Source organism: Oncorhynchus tshawytscha, linkage group LG29 (assembly GCF_018296145.1).
Source record: "Oncorhynchus tshawytscha isolate Ot180627B linkage group LG29, Otsh_v2.0, whole genome shotgun sequence".
Taxonomy (NCBI): domain Eukaryota; kingdom Metazoa; phylum Chordata; class Actinopteri; order Salmoniformes; family Salmonidae; genus Oncorhynchus; species Oncorhynchus tshawytscha.
Window position 1 is genome coordinate 8,641,721 of NC_056457.1, and position 22,784 is coordinate 8,664,504.

Consider the following 22,784-nt stretch of genomic DNA (forward strand, 5'->3'; position numbering starts at 1 on the left):
CAGGATGCATACAATTTCGCTGATTGCACATCTGGGAAAGTTGAAACCGGTTTTACTTTATCAGTACTTATAGTGGGGATGCAATGACAGTGCAAATCAATTGCCTGGTACATACATTAGGCGGCTGGTTCGGTCCCGAGGTGCTGAACTCCAGTCCAGTTTTTCCCCAATGCCGTGCTCAGCCCAAACGCAGTTCCATGCGATCTGTGATGCTGCAGCGGCTCACAGACGGTCAGGTACAGTTAGCCAGTAGCCTACAGACTGGGACTTGACAAACAAACAGTGGAGCTCCTATGTCTCCAGTCGAGATTTCATTAGGAGAAGATAAAGCTAATATACAAAGGTGGCGAATTGTTTAGGATTATAACCAGGAAGTGCTTGCTGTTTTCTATCAACGCACTTTAAGGTAAATGCACAAATTAGACATCTGAGTTTGGTTTGTTTAATTGTAAAATGTCGGAATAATTACATTTTTCATTTACTACAATGTATGCAATGACTATGATACTATTGAAAGCTGGCGTCTAATTTATAATACGGCTGGGCTACTTTACTTTATGTTGAATAAAAATTAAACACATTTCATCAGATAATGTAATGGGACATTTTCTTTGGTTTATACATATGAAGGAATTGGCCATTTATTCTTTGCTAATAGTAACACTGAAACTAAGGGGGGTAAGCAAATATCGCTTGCCATTGATGGTTTGCTTTTTACAGTTATAACCCATGACATGCCGCTTTGTTGATGTCCAGTCCATATTTTAACACCTATAAGTGCATCAACCCTGTTCAAGTAACTGTCAAGTTTACCATTCCGTTGTACTGCTTGCTTATTGAGTGACATATATTAGCCTATCAAGTGATTGATTCCGTCCGAGGCATCCCCGACGCACCACGATCCGATGTATGAGTGAGCGAGCGCATCGTTATAGGACGGTGAAATAAACAAACATTTGGGTCTTGTCTCAAAGAGACGCATTTCAACGAAGCAGCCTACATTTAACATACTGGTTCCGACTTGGGAGGAAATGGGAGACTTGCCGTGAAGAAAAACAACCAATGGTATTGGGATACACATTGGGCTTCAGTGTACTCTATTCTACATCTGAAATTGATTGCTGGTCAAAATAACATCGCCTATGTATCGTCTTTATCGTCGGTTAACTATGTGATGTTGCTTCATTTAATTTCCTTAATTGAGCAAGTGGCGGTCAAATATAGACTTTCGACTGATGGATTGTAGGGGGCACGCATGCACCAACTGATATTAAAGGGGCTATTCTCATTTACAAGAATTAAGGAGAATTTCGAGAAATTCTCGAGAGGTATCGATTCTCGAGAGACATTACTGTAATGTAAACTCTCACATCTCGAACGCTAGCTCACACACTAGTCTGACAGTTGCCCCCTATAAGCAGGGCAGTGTAAACATAATTGTCTCGTTGAGTTTAAATTCATACATACAGTAAATATACTAATAGCTAAATAGCAGAGCAATGTATTTGAAACAGCTGAAATATCTAGACATTTTAGAATTGTTTTATTGAGTTTTCACCTGAAATTGCAGTAACAGCCTGTTAGATTCTGAAAATGTAGCAGTAGCTTTAAAAAAGGGAAGCTCAACTGTGTTTACCCCCCTTGGCTGCCATTGGCCCCCATCCAGGAAAAAAAGCATGCAGAGATAACCTCAACAGGGAAATTCGTTTTTATTCGTTTTTTTTTAATCACTTTGGTGCCATATGTAGTCCATTTTCACAACTCTTAAGCACAAAAATCTAAACAGATCATCAAAATGTCTCAGGTTTCAAAACTCTAAGCACATTTTCACTTGTTCACTAATCAATTTGGATATACAGCATATTCAATCTAAGCATCTGCTTTTCAAAATGCAATATCCACTTTACTTTTGACAGGATTTTCTTGTCATTTGTTAACAATGCAATGAACTATCACCTAATCAAACTGCTCAAAACGAATAACTCGCTAACGTATATACAGTTTGATAACTACTGAACACTGTACAATTCTATATTTTCTATACAATTCTACATAAACCTGTCATTTTAACATCAATCTATGTTGGAAGGTAAAACCAAATCATGTATGAATGTGGCTGTAAATACTACATCATCATTTTCCATCAGCCAGTGTGCTTCAATAGGATAAAGTGGAAACAGTCACTATGTGCCATCATTTGGAATTATAGTGTAGTGTGCAATGCACTGCTGAAATACCTGGGTTGTATATAACAATATATTCTACTCATGATCTGAATTCCATTGATACACTGTCAGCTGATGAATTTCAATGCAGGTAGACAGGCGATACTTTATCAGTTGACAAGTCACATAGAAAAGGTGATCTTGTGCAATGTTTCATTGGGCAGAAATGGCATACAGAAATGGCATACATTGGCTACTGTTTTTACAGTAGCCAATGGCTTTACAATACCCCTATTTCTAATGATTTGTCCTACATACAGGTATGTACTGTATAACAATCTGCAATTGGATAAAAAAAATATGCTTGTCAAGTTATACAAAAATGCCGTATGGAAAATTATATTTACCACCTACTGTTCTTTCTATTGAGCACTTCAAAAATAGCAGTTTAGAAATGTTAGTTGTATTTTTTTTGCTATTGGATTAAATGGTAGTGCAATTGACTAAATGTCCTGGAGCCACTCCTTAGTTGCCCTGGCTGTGTGTTTCGGGTTGTTGTCATGCTGGAAGACCCAGCCACGACCCATCTTCAATGCTCTTACTGAGGGAAGGAGGTTGTTGGCCAAGATCTTGCGATACATGGCCCCCATCCATCCTCCCCTCAATACGGTGCAGTCGTCCTGTCCCCTTTGCAGAAAAGCATCCCCAAAGAATGATGTTTCCACCTCCATGCTTCATGGTTGGGATGGTGTTCTTGGGGTTGTACTCATCCTTCTTCTTCCTCCAAACACGGCGAGTGGAGTTTAGACCAAAAAGCTCTTTTTTTTCTCATCAGACCACATGACCTTCTCCCATTCCTCCTCTTGATCCTCCAGATGGTCATTGGCAAATTTCAGACGGGCCTGGACATGCGCTGGCTTGAGCAGGGGGACCTTGCGTGCACTGCAGGATTTTAATCCATGACGGCATAGTTTGTTACCAATGGTTTTCTTTGAAAATGTGGTCCCAGCTCTCTTCAGGTCATTGACCAGGTCCTGCCGTGTAGTTCTGAGCTGATCCCTCACCTTCCTCATGATCATTGATGCCCCACGAGGTGAGATTTTGCATGGAGCCCCAGACCGAGGGTGATTGACCATCATCTCGAACTTCTTCCATTTTCTAATACTTGCACCAAAAGTTGTTGCCTTCTCACCAAGCTGGTTGCCTATTGTCCTGTAGCCCATCCCAGCCTTGTGCAGGTCTACAATTTTATCCCTGATGTCCTTACACAGCTCTCTGGTCTTGGCCATTGTGGAGAGGTTGGAGTCTGTTTGATTGAGTGTGTGGACAAGTGACTATTATACAGGTAACGAGTTCAAACAGGTGCAGTTAATACAGGTAATGAGTGGAGAACAGGAGGGCTTCTTAAAGAAAAACTAACAGGTCTGTGAGAGCTGGAATTCTTACTGGTTGGTAGGTGATCAAATACTTATGTCATGCAATAAAATGCAAATTAATGACTTAAATCATACAATGTGATTTTCTGGATTTTTGTTTTAGATTCCGTCTCTCACAATTGAAGTGTACCTATGATAGAAAATTACAGACCTCTACATGTTTTGTAAGGGGGAAACTTGCAAAATCGGCAGTGTATCAAATACTTGTTCTCCCCACTGTATATATCTATATATAAATGGTGTGTATAACAAGTATAACTACATTTCAATGTACAGTTGTAGAAATAATAGTAGTAGAAATAACAGAGTGATCTATGTCAAGAATACAGCACTTCAATATCATGGAAAACTTTAATTTTGCATGAATAACTCCGGGGTGAAAGATGTCTGAAGCCCCAATGAATGCACAATCAAAGGTTCTGAATATAAGATGGGGGGAATTTCAAGTGTTATCAGTTTCAGAGTTTTGGTACAGTTTTCAAAATATACCACTTACTGGACATCTGAAAAATTCTCCAAAGTGATTGAAAAACAGTTTGTTCCAAGTACACTTGGGCGATATACCGTTCATACTAGAGGTCGACCGATTATGATTTCTTAACGCCGATACCGATTATTGGTGGACCAAAACCGCAGGTACCGATTAATCGGCCTATTTTAAAAATAATTTTAAAAACAATTGAATTGTTATTTTATTTATAATAATGACAATTACAACAATACTGAATGAACACTTATTTTAACTTAATATAATACATCAATAAAATCAATTTAGCCTCCAGTAGATAATGAAACATGTTCAATTTGGTTTAAATAATGCAAAAACAAAGTTTTGGAGAAGAATGAAAAAGTGCAATATGTGCTATGTAAGAAAGCTAACGTTTCAGTTCCTTGCTCAGAACATGAGAACATATGGGGCGGCAGGGTAGCCTAGTGGTTGGACTAGTAACTGGAAGGTTGCAAGTTCAAACCCCCGAGCTGACAAGGTACAAATCTGTCGTTCTGCCCCTGAACATGCAGTTAACCCGCTGTTCCTAGGCCAGCATTGAAAATAAGAATTTGTTCCTAACTGACTTGCCTAGTTAAATAAAGGTAAAAATATGAAAGCTGGTGCTTCCTTTTAACATGAGTCTTCAATATTCCCAGGTAAGAACCCCGAGCTTAGGTTGTAGTTATTATAGGGCTATTTCCCTCTATACCATTTGTATTTCATTAACCTTAGACTATTGGATGTTCTTATAGGCACTTTAGTATTGGCAGTGTAACAGTATAGCTTCTGTCCCTCTCCTCGCTCCTCCCTTGGCTCGAACCAGCAACACAACGAAAACAGCCACCACATCGAAGCATTACCCATGCAGAGCAAGGGAAACAACCACCCCAAGGCTCAGAGCGAATGAAGTTTGAAACTCTATTAGCGCACGCTAACTAGCCAGCCATTTCACTTCAGTCACACCAGCCTCATCTCGGGAGTTGATAGGTTTGAAGTCATAAACAGCGCAATGCTTGACGCACAAAGAAGAGCTGCTGGCAAAATGCATGAAAGTGCTGTTTGAATGAATGTTTACTCGCCTGCTTCTGCCTACCACAGCTCAGTCAGATACTTAGATGCTTGTATGCTAAGTCAGATTATATGCAACACACGACACGCTAGATAATATCTAGTAATATCATCAACCATGTGTAGTTAACTAGTGATTATGATTGATTGTTTTTTATAAGAGAAGTTTAATGCTAGCTAGCAACTTACCTTGGCTTACTGCATTTGCGTAACAGACAGTCTCCCTGTGGAGTGCAACGAGAGCGAGGCAGGTCGTTATTGCGTTGGACTAGTTAACTGTAAGGTTGCAAGATTGGATCCCCCGAGCTGACAAGGTGAAAATCTGTCGTTCTGCCCCTGAACGAGGCAGTTAACCCACCGTTCCTAGGCCGTGATTGAAAATAAGAATGTGTTCTTAACTGACTTGCCTCGTTAAATAAAGATTAAATAAAATAAAAAAATTGGCGCCCAAAAATACCGATTTCCGATTGTTGTGAAAACTTGAAATCAGCCCTAATTAATCGGCCATTCCGATTAATCGGTCGACCTCTAGTTCATACCATATACCGGGGTATTTTGAAATACCGATGGTATGATTTTCAATACCAGGGGTGCACTGCTTAGAACTACAGGTCAAGTATAACTATAAGAAATCTAAGATGTGTCAAATAAATTATATCCAGTTCAGGGCTCCAGCTATACATTTGGTTTGCTAACTTGCTGCTAAGTGGCTAAATATCAAGATCAAGCTTATTGGTTACAACAGAGACATTGTGCGCCCCCCCCAAAACAAAATATATATATATATATATATAAAGAAATTGGATACCGCCCAACCGTATTTCCAAGGTAACTTCCAAGGTAACTTTAATACCACGAAACTGCACTTTTATATTCGTATGACAGGGTTAAACGTTCATGTTTGATATGCCAATGTTACTAGGTGTGTTATTGTCTTGCAAGCTACATTTAATATGTGTTCGAATGAGAATCTCCCAGTGTTTGTGAATCGTTACAATATTCAAGAGTGTGATATGGTTTGGTTGAATTATTCAAGACTGTAGCTAATATTTTTTAGAGGAAAAGTTGCTCGCATTGTTGAACAATTTCAAAACTTACTGGCTCGTCTGTGGTTACTGGTAGGGACGTCAGAGGTTCAGCCTGCTGCATAGTCCCTATCGACGCTCCGGTTAAATTGTGTTTAGGAACATTTTTTAACTCTATCCATGGTTGAAGTAGTAAGAAATAGATGTCATTGTTGAAAAAAGGTGAAAGTAAATTAAGCACAATCATCTTAATTTGAAATATTGAACTATTTTGACACTGGGAATTATTTTATATAAATGATAAATGGCTACCACAGCTTCTCATCTATCGACTGGTTTTATACCCAAATTCATTGAGTTTTGTCTGTTGGAAGAGCGCAAACGGTACCTATCAGTTCCATTGATTTCAATAAAATATTGATGTATGTGATTAATTTGTGCAGGCTATTGTTTAAAGTAGAACGAGCGAATCAATTTCAGTCCAAAGTGACTGTTAAAAGTTGGTGCATGTGCAGTTAATAAGGTACTAATTTAGCAAAGTACGAGTAATCTGAACACAAGTGTGTAGGGAGTAATTTTTATGTATTGGTCTTCGAAATATCTCAACTTATTTCAGCATATTGATAATGAATTTGGACATTTACAGTAAAACAGGTGTTTTGACACTCAGCTATGAATAAAAAATTAATGACAACAGGAAGTAGGAATATAAATGTTACTTTTAACATTATTTTCCAACAGGATTCTACTTAATCAGGTAAATACCACTGAATGAGCCAAAAACGTGCTCTGATTTATTGATTTTGAGGATATCATGAAAATCGTGAAAATCTGTTTGTCTGGCCTACTACTGGCTTCTGTGATACTAATATTTACATTTAAACTTGACACTGCAGAGCAAGAAGGTCACATTGCCAGCCACAACAACTGGTAAGACAAAGATGCAATGTACATTTAAATGTAAATTGCCTTCGGAAAGTTTTCAGACTCCTTGTCTTTTTCCACGTTTTGTTTAGTTTCAGCCTTATTCTAAAATGTATTAAATAAAACAATTTACACACAATATCCCATAATCACAAAGCCAAAACAGGTTTTTACACATTTTTGCAAATGTATTAAAAATAAAAAACAGAAACCTTATTGACATAAGTATTCAGACCCTTTGCTATGAGACTCAAAATTGAGCTCAGGTGTATTCTGTTTCCATTGATCATCCTTGAGATCTTTCTACAACTTGATTGGAGTCCACCTGTGGTACATTCATTTGATTGGACATGATTTGGAAAGACACACACCTGTCTAAGGTCCCACAGTTGACAGTGCATGTCAAAAGCAAAAACCAAGCCATGAGGTCGAAGGAATTCTACGTAGAGCTCAGAGACAGGATTCAGTTCAAGGCACAGGTCTGGGGAAGGGTACCAAAACATTTCTGCAGCATTGAAGGTAACTAAGATCACAGTGGCCTCCATCCCTCTTAAATTGACGAAGTTTGGAACCACCAAGACTCTTCCTAGAGCTGGCCACAAGGCCAAACGGAGCAATCGGGCAGAAGGGCCGTGATCACGGAGGTGACCAAGAACCCGATGGTCACTCTGACAGCGCTCTAGAGTTCCTCTGTGAAAATAGGAGAACCTTCCAGAAGGACAAACATCTCTGCAGAACTCCACCAATTAGGCCTTTATGATAGAAGGGCCAGACGGAAGCCAGTCCTCAGTAAAAGGCACATAACAGCCCACTTGGAGTTTGCAAAAGGCACCTAAAGACTCTCAAACCATTAGAAGCAAGTTTATCTGGTCTGATGAAAAAAAGACTGAACTCTTTGGCCTGAGTGCCATGCGTCACGTCTGGAGGAAACCTGGCGGCATCATGCTGTGGGGATGTTTGTCTGAGGCAGGGACTGGGAGACTAATAAGGATCGAGGCAAAGATGAACAGAGAAAAGTACAGAGATCCTTGATGAAAATCTAATCCAGAGCGCTCAGGACCTCAGACTGGAGCGAAGGTTCACCTTCCAACAGGACAACGACCCCAAGCACACAGCCAAGACAACGCAGGAGTGGCATCGGGACAAGTCTCTGAATGTCCTTGAGTGGCCCAGCCAGAGCCAGGACTTGAACCCGATCTAACATCTCTGGAGAGACCTGAAAATAGCTGTGCACCAACGTTCCCAATCCAACCTGACAGAGCTTGAGAGGATCTGCAGCGAGGAATGGGAGAAACTCCCCAAATACAGGTGTATTAACATCACAAAGCTTGAAGTGTCGTACCCAAGAAAACCTGATTCTGTTTTTTATTTATTTTTATTTCACCTTTATTTAAATTAACCAGGTAAGCTAGTTGAGAACAAGTTCTCATTTACAACTGCGACCTAGCCAAGATAAAGCAAAGCAGTGCGACACAAACAACAACACAGAGTTATACATGGAATAAACAAGCATACAGTCAATAACACAATAGGAAAAAAGGGAAGTCTATATACAGTGTGTGAAAATGGCGTGAGGAGGTAAGACAGAAAAGTAAATTAAAAAAATATGGGGATGAGGTAGGTAGATTGGGTGGGCTATTTACAGATTGGCTGTGTACAGCTGCAGCGATTGGATAGCTGATGTTTAAAGTTAGTGAGGGAAATATAAGTCTCCAGCTTCAGGGATTTTTGCAATTCGTTCCACTCATTGGCAGCAGAGAACTGGAAGGAAAGGCGGACAAAGGCAGTGTTGGTTTTGGGGATGACCAGTGAGATATACCTGCTAGATATACCTGCTAGAGCGCGTGCTACGGGTGGGTTTGGTTATCGTGACCAGGTGCTTCAACAAAGTACTGAGTAAAGGGTTTGAATACTTATGTAAAAGTAATCTTTTATATAGTGATTTTTTTTATATCTAATTTTTATTTATATATATTTATATTTATATAACATTTTTGCTTTGTCATTATGTGGTATTGCGTGTAGATTGATGAGGGGAAAAAACTATTTCCAAATTTTAGAATAAAGTATTGTACTGTCGTGTCTGGACTATCATTAAATGTGGAGACTTATTTATATCAAATCAGTTCTCTGATTAACCTATTTAATCCCATCAGTCACAATAGTGACCGTAAAAAAACGTTTCCAGTTATAAGCCTCAATTTTTTACTGAATGATATAACAATGCATTTCCAGCAAAAATTGAAATAATAAAGGGTCTCAATGAAATATATGCAGTGTCACATGGTTAGTGTAAATTGTCACATGACCAGAGCGGTTTACTTCCTGGTTGCACCATGAGAAGACAATGGCTGCATCAAAGCTCCCAAACAAAAGGTTAGTGAAGTATGTTAACATTAAGATAGGACAACGGTTTTTAGTACACATCATCTTTAAGGTGTATAGTATTGATATATGCATATGCAATTACTCAACTTTGTTCAGTGTGGTCATAGAATGAGTAAACATGTTGACGGCAACAATAGTGACTGGTGGGATAACACAGTGCATCTAGGTATACACATACTTATACACATACATAGTTCATGTTCTACCTAACTCTCTACTCTGTTCTATCTTTTAGTTTCACTTTGAGTCAAGTTCCGGATATGTTGGATCTATGTGACTGCTCAGACAAGGTGTGCAACATTGCAGTTATCCCTCAGAGATTGTGATAGCGATGGGTCAGATATGGACTATGAGGGGGAGACAGGCCATTTGCCAGCCAGGCTGTTGAATGAATATGCTGAACCTATGCAAACTGATCATGACAGGAACAACGTTATCAGGGATGAGGACCTACCCCTCACCAACCCACACTCTCTTCCCTGAGACTGGATTGGGTCATGGACCCAGTGTTGTTCTTGGTGTTGCAGAGAAATCTCAGGTGCTTTCAAGGTTGCAAGTTCCTTCATGACAACCTCTTCACTTCGCTTGCACTCCTCGATGAAATGACAAAAAGAGAATATGGGACCTCTGGAACGATGAGGCAAAATCGTCTGTTTGATGTCCCATTCAAGCCACAGAAGGACTTCATGAAGTTACCCCGGGGAACCGCTGAGGTTCTGACCCAAGGAGACAAGTTGCTGGTCCATTGGAAAGACAATAACATCGTCACAGTGGCAACAAACATGGAGGAGATATACAGTGAGACCTCTGTCAAGAGATGGAACAAGGAGCGACGTGCCTTTGACAAGGTCCCACAACCAAAATGCATCAACCGATACAATGAGCACCTGGGTGGTGTTGAACTTCACAACCTACAGGTTTCAAGATTCCATATCTCCATCAGGTCTAAGAAGTGGTGGCCCATCTTTGCATGGTCTCTCAACAGTGCACTCGTAAACAGCCATTTATTTTACAGAGATGTTATGGGAGGGACCATCAACCTGCTCACCTTCTCACGGATAGTGGCACAGTCTCTTATGCAAAAGTTTGGCACGAAACCACTGAGGCACAGAAGGAGATCTCTACTGGCTGCTACTGTTGAAGATCAGGCAAGATATAACAAAGCTTCTCACTGGCCAATCAACACGATGCACCGGTTCCATAGATGTTGTCATAGTGCATGTAACAATCTATGCATTTGAGAAATGCAAAGCGTCACTGCACATTGAGTGCTATAAGATATACCACGGGCAGTAGAAAAGGAGATAAGAGCGAATGAAAAAGGGCTGAAAAAGCCAATAAAAGAAAAATAGAAAAGTCAATAAAGGGTGAGGAGAAGCAGTACAACGGACTCCAGGAAGAAAAGAAAAGTTGACAAAAAAGGGAAAGTATCAAATTTACTGAAATGTTTCTGGAAAAGAGGATCAATTGATTCAAGACATACTGTATGACAATAGGTCTAACTGATCGTAGTTCAAAATAGTGATGCACAAACTAATCGTGCACTTGGTTCTGAAGACTACCTCTATCTATATATATATATATGTGTGTGTGTGTGTGTGTGTGTATGTGTGTGTGTGTGTGTGTGTGTGTGTGTGTGTGTGTGTGTGTGTATAATATATATATGTGTATAATATATATATATTTTTATTTTTTGTTCAGTGTAGGCCTCTACTTGAATGAATGTTCTACAGGCTACCTCTATCCTAAATGTTACCTTTATGTTCAATGTGAATGAATGACACAACTGCTATACAGTTGTTGGTGAATGTTGCACTAAAATGACACAATGGCAATGTTACAATGGATATTGCACTAAAGTACAAGTTCAAATGTTACAATAAAGTTACAATATTAATGTTTCAGTACATGTTGCACTGAAGTAACAATATTACAATATGTATGTTACAATAAAGTAACAATGTTGAAATACGTTGATGGTTGTTGTTTTTTGCACTCAGTATTCATATTGGTGTTGTATAAGGGTTTTTGATATATAAAATAGTCACACTAGAACGTGATGGGGCATTCTAGTAGCAATGTTGGGGACTGCCAGTGACAGAGTTTTAAATGTGTTAATAACTGGGCTGGGATATATAAGAATTTTCATGACTGCATAGGAGAAATATGTCAATTCAGTATACATCACATTGTCCCACCGGTCACAATTGTGACCGACCATAAAACACACCTTTTCACCTACTTTCCCATGAAATAAATAATAATATGATTGATTTTATTTCAAAGGCGTACTAATGACACAAGATTTGGATATTTTCATGTCTGGGAAAAAGTTGGGATTAAATGGGTTAAACTAATCATGTAAACAATAATTAACTAGGAAGTCGGGGCACCATGGAAAATGTTGAGATTTACAGAGTTATAATTTTCCGAAAATAACTCTTCAGATATTTCAATATCTGATCAGTTACAGTCTTTAATTCATTATTATTACCTCATCAGTTCTCATTACTGAATGTCGCAAACCCATGGATATCTGCACGAACCCTAGCCTAAATCATGAATCAGCGATACACAAATTGGCTTAATTATTTATTTACCACCTAACTAAATAATCACACAGAATTGCATAACAAACAAACAGTAGATATTTGGGTTACTACATGATTCAAAGAAAGAGTCCCTAGCGATATGACGGCTTTGTAGACAAAGTAAAGGGGTGGGGACTGAGAGAGCGGAAAGACAAAATGGATTCACTACACACAGTTGAGAATTATATTCATTGAAATGCTAATCCTTTGCACATGAACGGCCAATCATTCCAGAATAATTGCAATGTATATATTTACGCCTGCATGTCATTGTTGTCTTCTGTGTTGGAATTGCTGGTCCGTCTGCTGAAGAGTCAATCATCGACAGAAAGTCGATTGGGTTGTGTTCATAATGGATACGTCATGCGTACCATGTTCTTAGAATAGATGTTTCGGCAGTTGTCTGTATTTTCGTCCTAAATGTATGTAATATTTAGCTGCAGACTAGTAATTCTACGTCTAGGATTTGCTCTTATTCTGTAGTGATCGATAGTCTCAGAGTTGAACCATTTCCAGCCATGTAGCCAAAACTACAGGTCTATGGTCTATGGTCTATAGAATTGTAGCCATTCCAACTTGGGGACTCCATCACGGCATTCTCTGACTTATTGTAAATTATGTAGGAAGTGGGTTTTATACCAGGTTTTATACAAGGGTACACGAGTAAAGTGTCCTTGTAGCCTCTTTGCTCCTGGAACGTATCCCTAAAACATATTTCTGAGCCCTCTGGTTGATCTATTTCCGACAAACTTTTCCTAACACAGAATGCATGCCTATGATCCAGAATCCCTGACCAATCTCTACGGCTTATAAACTGTGTAACCTACGGTAAAAAAATAAAAAAAATCAGAAGCTCACTTCCTAGTCCACATACCGTGTAGGCCTAGAAGTGGCCGCATGATCCCAGATGGCAGTGCGCCTTTAGTGAGATATGGAGTGAATTTGGTAAACTCTGGAAAAGTTGTATAGAAGTGTTTCTTTTCACACATTGTCTAGCCCTTAGTGACTGGTAAGGTATTCCGGAATATAGATTTGCCTCGGATGAGGGGAAAAGTATTTTATGAAGAGGTAAATCAGAGGGCTGGTAGCCTAAATATGTTTTAGGGATACGGGATGTAGCCTTTAGCGACAGGAGCCCAATGTGTACAGGTCTCACTGAGCGAAGAGGCTAGCGGGCTTGGTGCAGTCGATTTCTTTAGGTGTGTTTTCTTAGATTTAATGATTCAATTTGTATAGAAAGAACGAGTCAATTCCATTTTGGAATAAACATAATGAATTATACAATGCCTGTGTTAGGGTTGCTGCTGTATCAATCAATGAGTTCAGTCTGTTGGCTGTTGTTCAGAACAACACACTATGACAGTTTTGGACCAATGGCAACTGTACCGCAAGCACGGTGAAGGCTACCTAGTTTACTCCATATCAACATGAAGTCATTAGTATGATAAATATACGTATATGAACACATTGTTCCCGTTCTGCTTTATCCAGCCAGTCAGTTGGTCCTCTTGGTCAGCTTGTGCTGCAGTAAACCAGCCACCAACAACCAGAGATGAGGGTAGGATAAAGGTGTCAGCATGCTTCAGTTCGGCTGAGGCCTAGCCAAACTCGGCTAGCCAAACCAAATGAGTGCGCTCGCATACTCACATAACAGACTTTCGCTTGAAAAAATAGGGGAAAAAACGACAATAGTACTGTTTGTCAATTTTGAGACGCCGTAGCCAGTATACAATTTCTCAATATAGTCAGAATTTATTTGAGAAACTTAAGAAATCAGTCTTTCATTTTGACGTTTTTGTCTTAGTCGTGCAATTTTACATCTAACTAAGATGTTCGTGTAGTGTTTTTCAGTGAAAAAATGTGCATGAAAATGAATCATCTCTCAATGAATGACTACAAAGACTTTATTGAAGAATCCCTACTGTTGACCAATCACCGACGATGGGGCATAAACTTTGGCTCCAACTTCGGCTTGCCTCCAGAAAAAAAATGATGTGCCCGAACAGCTGAGAAAAAAACCCAAACCTAAGTCCAAAACGAACATTAACAAAATGTCGTCATAATATATGCTCAAACTCCACTGAACTTTTTCAGCTGGGAAGCATGCTTACGCCTTAAGACTATCAAGAGTATTTGGGGAAAAACTAATATCTGTTATCAGTGGCTGAGGTTCCTAAGGGTTCAACCCCCCTCTCTAGAGCCTGAGTGCAATGGACAGCATGCATTAAGTGAGAGGCTTGAACCCTGAGGAAGGAAATATTCTTCAGACAATGAGGAGGAAAAACATGTAACAAGATAAAGGGATGGATAAAGTCTAGGGCAGAAGGTCAGATAAGTGCTCAAAAGATAAGTACACACTTTCTGAGGGTGTCTCAGGGGGAGTTGGGATGAGCAAAAAAACACTTACTAATTCACGCATGCGTACATGTGTGAAATAGGACAAATCAAACGGTCAAAATACAGGGTGGTTATGTTTGACCTGTTCCACAAACACATGTACAAGTGTTGTACAAATGTGTTGGTGTGAAATGGAAATGTGTTTTTTTTTTGCATATCCCAACTCCCCCTGAGACACCCTGGGAGTGGGGTCACGGCCAGGGATCAGCAATTATTGAAGCCCACAAAAATTCTTATTATTAAATTAGCGAAAAATGAATTAACAAAATGAAGCGAAAATAAACAAACAACAAAACGTCACATGCATATAGTCGTTTTTCAGGGCTGCCGCTGTGTCACCAATTGAGAGGCGGCGAGCTGAGTAAGGTGAGTGACACAGCAAGTCTACTGTAAGTCACACGGTGTCACGCGGTTTTAGTTCATTTGGCCCAGAACAAGTAGCATATTGAATGAGTTTTTCCCTCCTCCCCTCGCACTTCCTTGCCGTCTCTTATCTCTGATAGCGGTAAACTATCCCCCCCCTTAAATCAGCCAAATCCTTTTGCTCTGCCTGTCTAAGCCTTATTTCTCTTTAATTCAACCTGTGCAAGGTCAATGTTTCCCCTTGTTATAGATGCTAGGTGCAAGCTGCTTCCCCCAGAAGGACATTCTTCTGTTAACCTCATCACTGCATGTCGTTGTCTGCTGTGGCATCATGAGCTGTAGCATGGATGGGACAGCAGCAATTACCCACTATCCTCTTGCCTGGCCTGGCCAGGGCTTATTAGTTAATGATGGACTCTGTGCCGGAAACCTCTCCTCTCTGCGGTCCTCTACATGCTTCCCTTAGTTTCCTTTCATCCTGCTGCAAATTGCATTGTGTATGTTGCAGGAGTTGGAACCTAAGTTATTTTCCAATCGTTTTGTTCTGAACATAACCATGATTTCTTTCATTCCGTTCCACCGTTCTGACCTGCAAAATAAAGTTCTGGTTCAACCCCCCCCAAAAAAGTACCGGATTATAGAGTTCCTTTCTGTTCCTTTCGAAACCTCTGAAATAGTATTTTTTTTGGTTCTACATAAAATGACTTCCTCAATCAGTGCAGATAGAGGAGCTTGCTATTGTTTACATGTGCGATGGACAGACAACGGTTGGGCGCGAGTTGCGACTGAAATTCTGCAGGTGGGGAAACAGCGAGAGAGGGTGGATGAGGAGGCTTGGCTTAACTACAAAGGTAAGAGGGGTTTCTAATTCTGGCTAGCTAGCTCTGGTCCAATGTTACGTCAACTCTCGGAAGTTCAATGACATTCAAAGTTCACCCGAAGAAGCCGCCGCTTCATAGAAATAATTCTGTTGGCCTAATTCAGATATTGCATGTCATAACAAGATGCCCAGCGCTTTAATTCATCCAATGTGAAACGTGATAATTATAGTATCCATAACTAGCATTGAAAAGTGAATCCATTCTTCTCTAAATAAAAATCTCTCCTTAATTTCTGAATCACACTTGTAACGTCAATAGGCTACAGAAGCCTAAGCTTCGGAGAGGGAGGGGCAGGTTGCCTACACACACTCGTACCCACACTGTCAAAGATTTTCAGCTGGTAGGCAGACACTGGAAGATGTTTCTGAATGACAGAGTGAGAGTTTTGCCTAGGCGCTTTGTAGCATTTTTTTGTGGGACTGAAAAAATTCCCGGAATGTAAAAGAATGTTATTAACTGGTTCCCATGCTTTTAAAATTACAGTTCTGTTCCGGAACTGTATAGATCACTTTTGTTTCTGATTCTGTTCCACAAATGTTATTTTCCGGTTTTCGGTTCTGTTCCCTGAACTGGTTCCATCCCCTGGTATGTAGGCCTATGTGCTGTTTTGCTGCAATGGGCCCCATTGCCATCACAACTACTAGTGGTGTTATATGACAGAACATAACTGTCCTATAAGGTCCTCTGGGGATCAGTGCATTTTGTTTTTTCATTTTCCATGTTTTGCAGAGTCATCATGACAGTGCGCTCCATAACTGGTTCAGGATCAGGCCTGTGAAAGCAATCAAAGGGGCAGTATTACACAGAGCAGAGCATCTCCCTTTGGGATAGAGATCAGGAAAGACAGCTAGAGTGGAATCAGAATCCGCCTGTCTCTGGCCAACTATACAGGACTTCTGTGCTACACACTGATAAAAGGAAGTAATATGAAGATGGTTGGGTGCTTCCAGGTTGCCTATCCCGTTAAGAAAGGGGTTCGTGGTTGATGTCTGTGGACACTTAGAAAAGAGAAGAGCTGCACTCTCTCATGTCTTCGATGCAATACGTTTCATAAACATCAATGTTTCGACAGCTGGGCTGCCTTCATCGGTTTAATCTCATTCCATGTCTGTAGACACCCTGGATGTGTTAGGTTGACAGTGTGTAGTTAAACACACTAGCGGATCGCAGCCATCCGTTAGTCCACTGGTAAACTGAGTGTCCTCTGTGCTGCCGATATATCCCAATGCAAGCGGATTACAGGGTATGCTTTGGAGGCGAGTTGAGGATTTTGAATATTTGAACATTTTTTATCTTCCACAGCTGTCTCTCTTTCTCTCTTTTCCCCATGCCTGACTCTCTGATGTGGCTGGAATTCCCCGAGGGGAATTGCGTTTTTTTTAACTCCGTAATAATGTGTCGTGTTGTTTGGGGTGCAACTGTGTGATCCCCGAACCTCCCAAGTTTAATTTGTTCAGGGTTTTGCGCTTATCTCCGACGCCAGCAAGGACGTAAATTATAAATGGTTGCTGATTTGTGTAGCTGAATGTGCGTAATACGCATGCCCAACAGTGAGGCCATCATTTTCTACTGTGAAATGTTGCTTGTCCAGACCATGAGGAGTCTATATCTCCCACATAAAATGACAGACTATTAAAGAGGAAGGATGTGTCCAGAGGGGATGGGTGATACACACTGATGGCATAACCTCTACTCATGACATTTCACTCTTGGACCTTTATGATGAGGTCAAAGATCAAGTCATCTTGGAAAGATGGCTTCTCTACTCTTCACATTTTAGTCAATAGTGGTATAATAATATATGTTGTTTTGCAGGCGCTTTTATTCAAGGTGACTTGAAGTAGTGTGTGCATACATTGTCGTATGGGTGTCGCCAGCTGAAATCTAAACCACAACCCTGGCATTGAAAGTGCCATGCTCTATCAACTCTGCCACATAGGACCACCACAGAATCTGGATTGTTTTGGTGTCATTGCAACACTGTACCTTTAGGTAAATCTGAGATTTTTTTTTTTTTGGCACAGCATTTGATTAATCATGCAGTATATTTGTTGGGGACCACTGAGTCTCTGTGCGTCATGTTGCTTTTGAGTGTTACGTTGTGAAGGGACTGTACACCCTCTGTTTTAGTGTCTTCCCTCTCTCTCTCTCTCTCTCACACTCCTTTGTTCTCTCTCTCTCTCTTTCTCTCTCTCTCTCTCTTTCTGCTAAGCCTGCCAATTTCACTGGAGGGGGCACTTTAAGCGCTCCCGCAGTCTTCCTGTTATCTAAGCCCTTCTGGTGCACTTAGCCATTGGATTGGCGGACTGGGAAACGCCAGATACTGGTTCAATTTTCCACCTTTTCTCTCTGGCGGATTTGGAAGAGAGGAAGAAAGGGGCTGTGTGTTACCCCAGGGAGGCCATTGGAGAAGCGGGTGTCTTTTGTGCCGGAATAGAGAGTTGAACTTTAGCGACTGTGAGAAAAACCCTGGGTTCACAAAAATACATACAGAGGGCTTTTATAGGAGAGTAAACCACTGAGAGCGAATTTCACCCTAGTCCAGCAGATCTAAGACTCACTGCCCTCTGAGGTTGTCGTTCTGTCTGTAAAGACTCAAAACTTGTGGAGATCATTACACTTCAGCTCTCTAGGCAGTAGTCTATAGGCCCTCTAGGGAGTAGTCTATAGGCCCTCTAGGGAGTAGTCTATAGGCCCTCTAGGCAGTAGTCTATAGGCCCTCTAGGCATTAGTCTATAGGCCCTCTAGGCAGTAGTCTATAGGCCCTCTAGGCAGTAGTCTATAGGCCCTCTAGGCAGTAGTCTATAGGCCCTCTAGGCAGTAGTCTATAGGCCCTCTAGGCAGTAGTCTATAGGCCCTCTAGGCAGTAGTCTATAGGCCCTCTAGGCAGTAGTCTATAGGCCCTCTAGGCAGTAGTCTATAGGCCCTCTAGGCAGTAGTCTATAGGCCCTCTAGGCAGTAGTCTATAGGCCCTCTAGTCAGTAGTCTATAGGCCCTCTAGGCAGTAGTCTATTGGCCCTCTAGACAGTTGTCTATAGGCCCTCTAGGCAGTAGTCTATTGGCCCTCTAGACAGTTGTCTATAGGTTTCCTAGTGTAGTCTATAGATTTGCTAGGAGTTGTCTATAGATTTGCTAGGAGTTGTCTATAGATTTGCTAGGAGTTGTCTATAGATTTGCTAGGAGTTGTCTATACATTTGCTAGGAGTTGTCTATACATTTGCTAGGAGTTGTCTATACATTTGCTAGGAGTTGTCTATACATTTGCTAGGAGTTGTCTATACATTTGCTAGGAGTTGTCTATACATTTGCTAGGAGTTGTCTATACATTTGCTAGGAGTTGTCTATACATTTGCTAGGAGTTGTCTATACATTTGCTAGGAGTTGTCTATACATTTGCTAGGAGTTGTCTATACATTTGCTAGGAGTTGTCTATACATTTGCTAGGAGTTGTCTATACATTTGCTAGGAGTTGTCTATAGATTTGCTAGGAGTTGTCTATACATTTGCTAGGAGTTGTCTATAGATTTGCTAGGAGTTGTCTATAGATTTGCTAGGAGTTGTCTATACATTTGCTAGGAGTTGTCTATAGATTTGCTAGGAGTTGTCTATACATTTGCTAGGAGTTGTCTATACATTTGCTAGGAGTTGTCTATACATTTGCTAGGAGTTGTCTATACATTTGCTAGGAGTTGTCTATACATTTGCTAGGAGTTGTCTATAGATTTGCTAGGAGTTGTCTATAGATTTGCTAGGAGTTGTCTATAGATTTGCTAGGCAGCCTAATATTTATTTTCCCAATGTATTTCTTGATTCTGTTGTGATGAATCTGTCGTGTGCCTAGGCTTTAAATCACTCTGTTATTGAATGTCACTGTAAAGAGCTTGTTTACAGTCTGTACTCCCCCTCAGTGCTCCCAGACAGACGGACAGTGAGTGGGGTCTCAGCTTGAAGCGTCTGTGTGGGTTGCTGCTGTTTTTCGCCAACAGGTCTGATACACCAGGAGGGCTGACAAGGCCCACAGAGACCACAGAGGCGCTATGACATAGTAGTGTAATCACAGTCATTCGTTCCATGCAATGCTACATTGTCATGTGAACTGGAAGAAAGATGTGTTTTTAATGCTCCGTCTTCACTGACGGCGGTACGCTGATGGCTATGCAAGTCAGAGTTCTCTTTCACCACTGGCCTCCTCACAGCGGTTCTATGACGACGCTAGACGACGGTTCTATTTCCACGTAAGTTACCATTAATGTCAAAGCGCGCTCCGCTGAAGTGCAATCTTTGCTGAGAGGCGGCTTTGTTGGCTTTTCACCTACACGTTTGGCCACTCATTTGTTGATATAAAGACATAGGTTCGCATTGCCAAGAGACTGTCAATTCTGGAGGGAGCGAGAGGGAGAGAAAGAGAGAGAATAAAGGGATGTTTGTTGGCCTTCTAGCGATTGGAACACACTCTGACTGTGGAAGCCAAAGGGCATGCCCATTGTTCCGGTAACATATTCGGTCAGAGAGGCCTTTGGCTGGGCCCAGATGCATCCCAAAAGGCACCTTGTTAGAATGCATCCCAAATAGCACCCTATTTCCTTATATAGTGCATTACTCTAGTCAAAAGTAGTGCACTATAAAGGGAATTGTGATCCATTTGGGAAACACCTTAGACACTTCCTTTACACAGTTTTGCCTGCTTACTGAATGTGTGGAGAGTTATTGAAGGTGTTGTTGAAGGTATTGTAAAGCAGCTTTCAATATAGATAACAAGGTTGGTACCACTGCAGGCAAGACAAGCTTACAGACACGTTTATGGTTTGTTTTTACTGTACTTTTACAAATAAATTCCGACTGCATTTTCTCCTTAAAACAAGAATGTAGGTGGCATAAGATGGTCTAGCGGTCTAAGCTGACGCCTTTGGAAGGCCAGCATCTCAGTCGCCTCTTCACTGTTGATGTTGAGACTGATGATTTGCGGGTACTATTTAATGAAGCTGCCAGTTGAGGACTTGTGAGGCATCTGTTTCTCAAACTAGACACTCTAATGTACTTGTCCTCTTGCTCAGTTGTGCACCAGTGCTTCCCACTCTATTTCTATTCTGGTTAGGGCCAGTTTGCGCTGTTCTGTGAAAGGAGTAGTACATAGCATTGTACGAGATCTTCAGTTTCTTGGCAATTTCTCGCATGGAATAACCTTCATTTCTCAGAAAGAGAATAGACTAACAAGTTTTAGAAGAAAGTCCTTTGTTTCTGGACATTTTGAGCCTGTAATTGAAGCCACAAATACTGATGCTGCAGATACTCCACTAGTCTAAAGAAGGCCAGTTGTATTGCTTCTTTAATCAGAACAACAGTTTTCAGCTGTGCTAACAAAATTGCAAAAGGGTTTTCTAATGAACAATTAGCATTTTAAAAGGATGAACTAGGATTAGCTAACACAACGTGGCATTGGAACGCAGGAGTGATGGTTGCTGATAATGGGCTTCTGTGCGCCTATGTAGATATTCCTTTAAAAATCAGCTGTTTACAGCTACAATAGTCATTTACAACATTAACAATGTCTACACTGTAATTCTGATCAATTTGATGTTATTTTAATGGACAAAAAAGGTACTTTTCTTTCAAAAACACAGACATTTCGAAGTGACCCCAAACTTTTGAAGGTGTCACCCCCAGATCTGTTTCACCTGTCTCCACCCCCTCCAGGTGTCGCTTATTTTCCCCAGTGTATTTATCCCTGTGTTTCCTGTCTCTGTGTGCCAGTTCGTCTTGCCTGTTTCAAGTCAACCAGCGTGTTTTTCCCGTGCGCCTGCGTTTTCTATTCTCTCTTTTGCTAGTCTTCCCGGTTTTGACCCTTGCCTGTTTTCTGGACTCTGTAACCCGACCTGCCTGACCAGTCTGCCTGCCGTGACCTCGAGCCTGCCTGCCACTCTGTACCTTCTGGACTCTGATCTGGTTTTGACCTTTTGCCTGTCCATGACTATTCTTTTGCCTACCACTTTTTGGAACTAATAAATATCAAACACTAACCACCTGCCTCTCATGTCTGGGTCTGGCCCTGAGCCCTTATAGAACGGTAGTGTATGTTCAAATCAAATCAAATCAAATCAAATTTTATTTGTCACATACACATGGTTAGCAGATGTTAATGCGAGTGTAGCGAAATGCTTGTGCTTCTAGTTCCGACAATGCAGTAATAACCAACAAGTAATCTAACTAACAATTCCAAAAAACTACTGTCTTATACACAGTGTAAGGGGATAAAGAATATGTACATAAGGATATATGAATGAGTGATGGTACAGAGCAGCATAGGCAAGATACAGTAGCTGATATCGAGTACAGTATATACATATTAGATGAGTATGTAAGCAAAGTGACATAGTTAAAGTGGCTAGTGATACATGTATTACATAAGGATGCAGTCGATGATATAGAGTACAGTATATACGTATGCATATGAGATGAATAATGTAGGGTAAGTAACATTATATAAGGTAGCATTGTTTATATATTTACATCATTTCCCATCAATTCCCATTATTAAAGTGGCTGGAGTTGAGTCAGTGTCATTGTCAGTGTGTTGGCAGCAGCCACTCAATGTTAGTGGTGGCTGTTTAACAGTCTGATGGCCTTGAGATAGAAGCTGTTTTTCAGTCTCTCGGGTCCCAGCTTTGATGCACCTGTACTGACCTCGCCTTCTGGATGATAGCAGGGTGAACAGGCAGTGGCTCGGGTGGTTGTTGTCCTTGATGATCTTTATGGCCATACTGTGACATCGGGTGGTGTAGGTGTCCTGGAGGGCAGGTAGTTTGCCCCCGGTGATGCGTTGTGCAGACCTCACTACCCTCTGGAGAGCCTTACGGTTGAGGGCGGAGCAGTTGCCGTACCAGGCGGCGATACAGCCCGCCAGGATGCTCTCGATTGTGCATCTGTAGAAGTTTGTGAGTGCTTTTGGTGACAAGCCAAATTTCTTCAGCCTCCTGAGGTTGAAGAGGCGCTGCTGCGCCTTCTTCACGATGCTGTCTGTGTGAGTGGACCAATTCAGTTTGTCTGTGATGTGTATGC

At 41.0% G+C, this 22,784-nt stretch overlaps 1 protein-coding gene across 2 annotated transcripts in view; it reads left to right on the forward strand.

Annotated features, from left to right (window-relative positions):
* The first annotated feature begins 231 nt into the window (after window positions 1-231).
* The window catches only part of dlgap1b (discs, large (Drosophila) homolog-associated protein 1b), a 279,478-nt gene continuing 256,925 nt past the window's right edge, over window positions 232-22,784 (forward strand). For both annotated transcript variants that reach the window (XM_024393091.1, XM_024393093.2), the window contains exon 1: window positions 232-406. The gene's annotated coding sequence lies outside the window, so the exon portion shown is untranslated. The remainder of the gene's footprint in view (window positions 407-22,784) is intronic.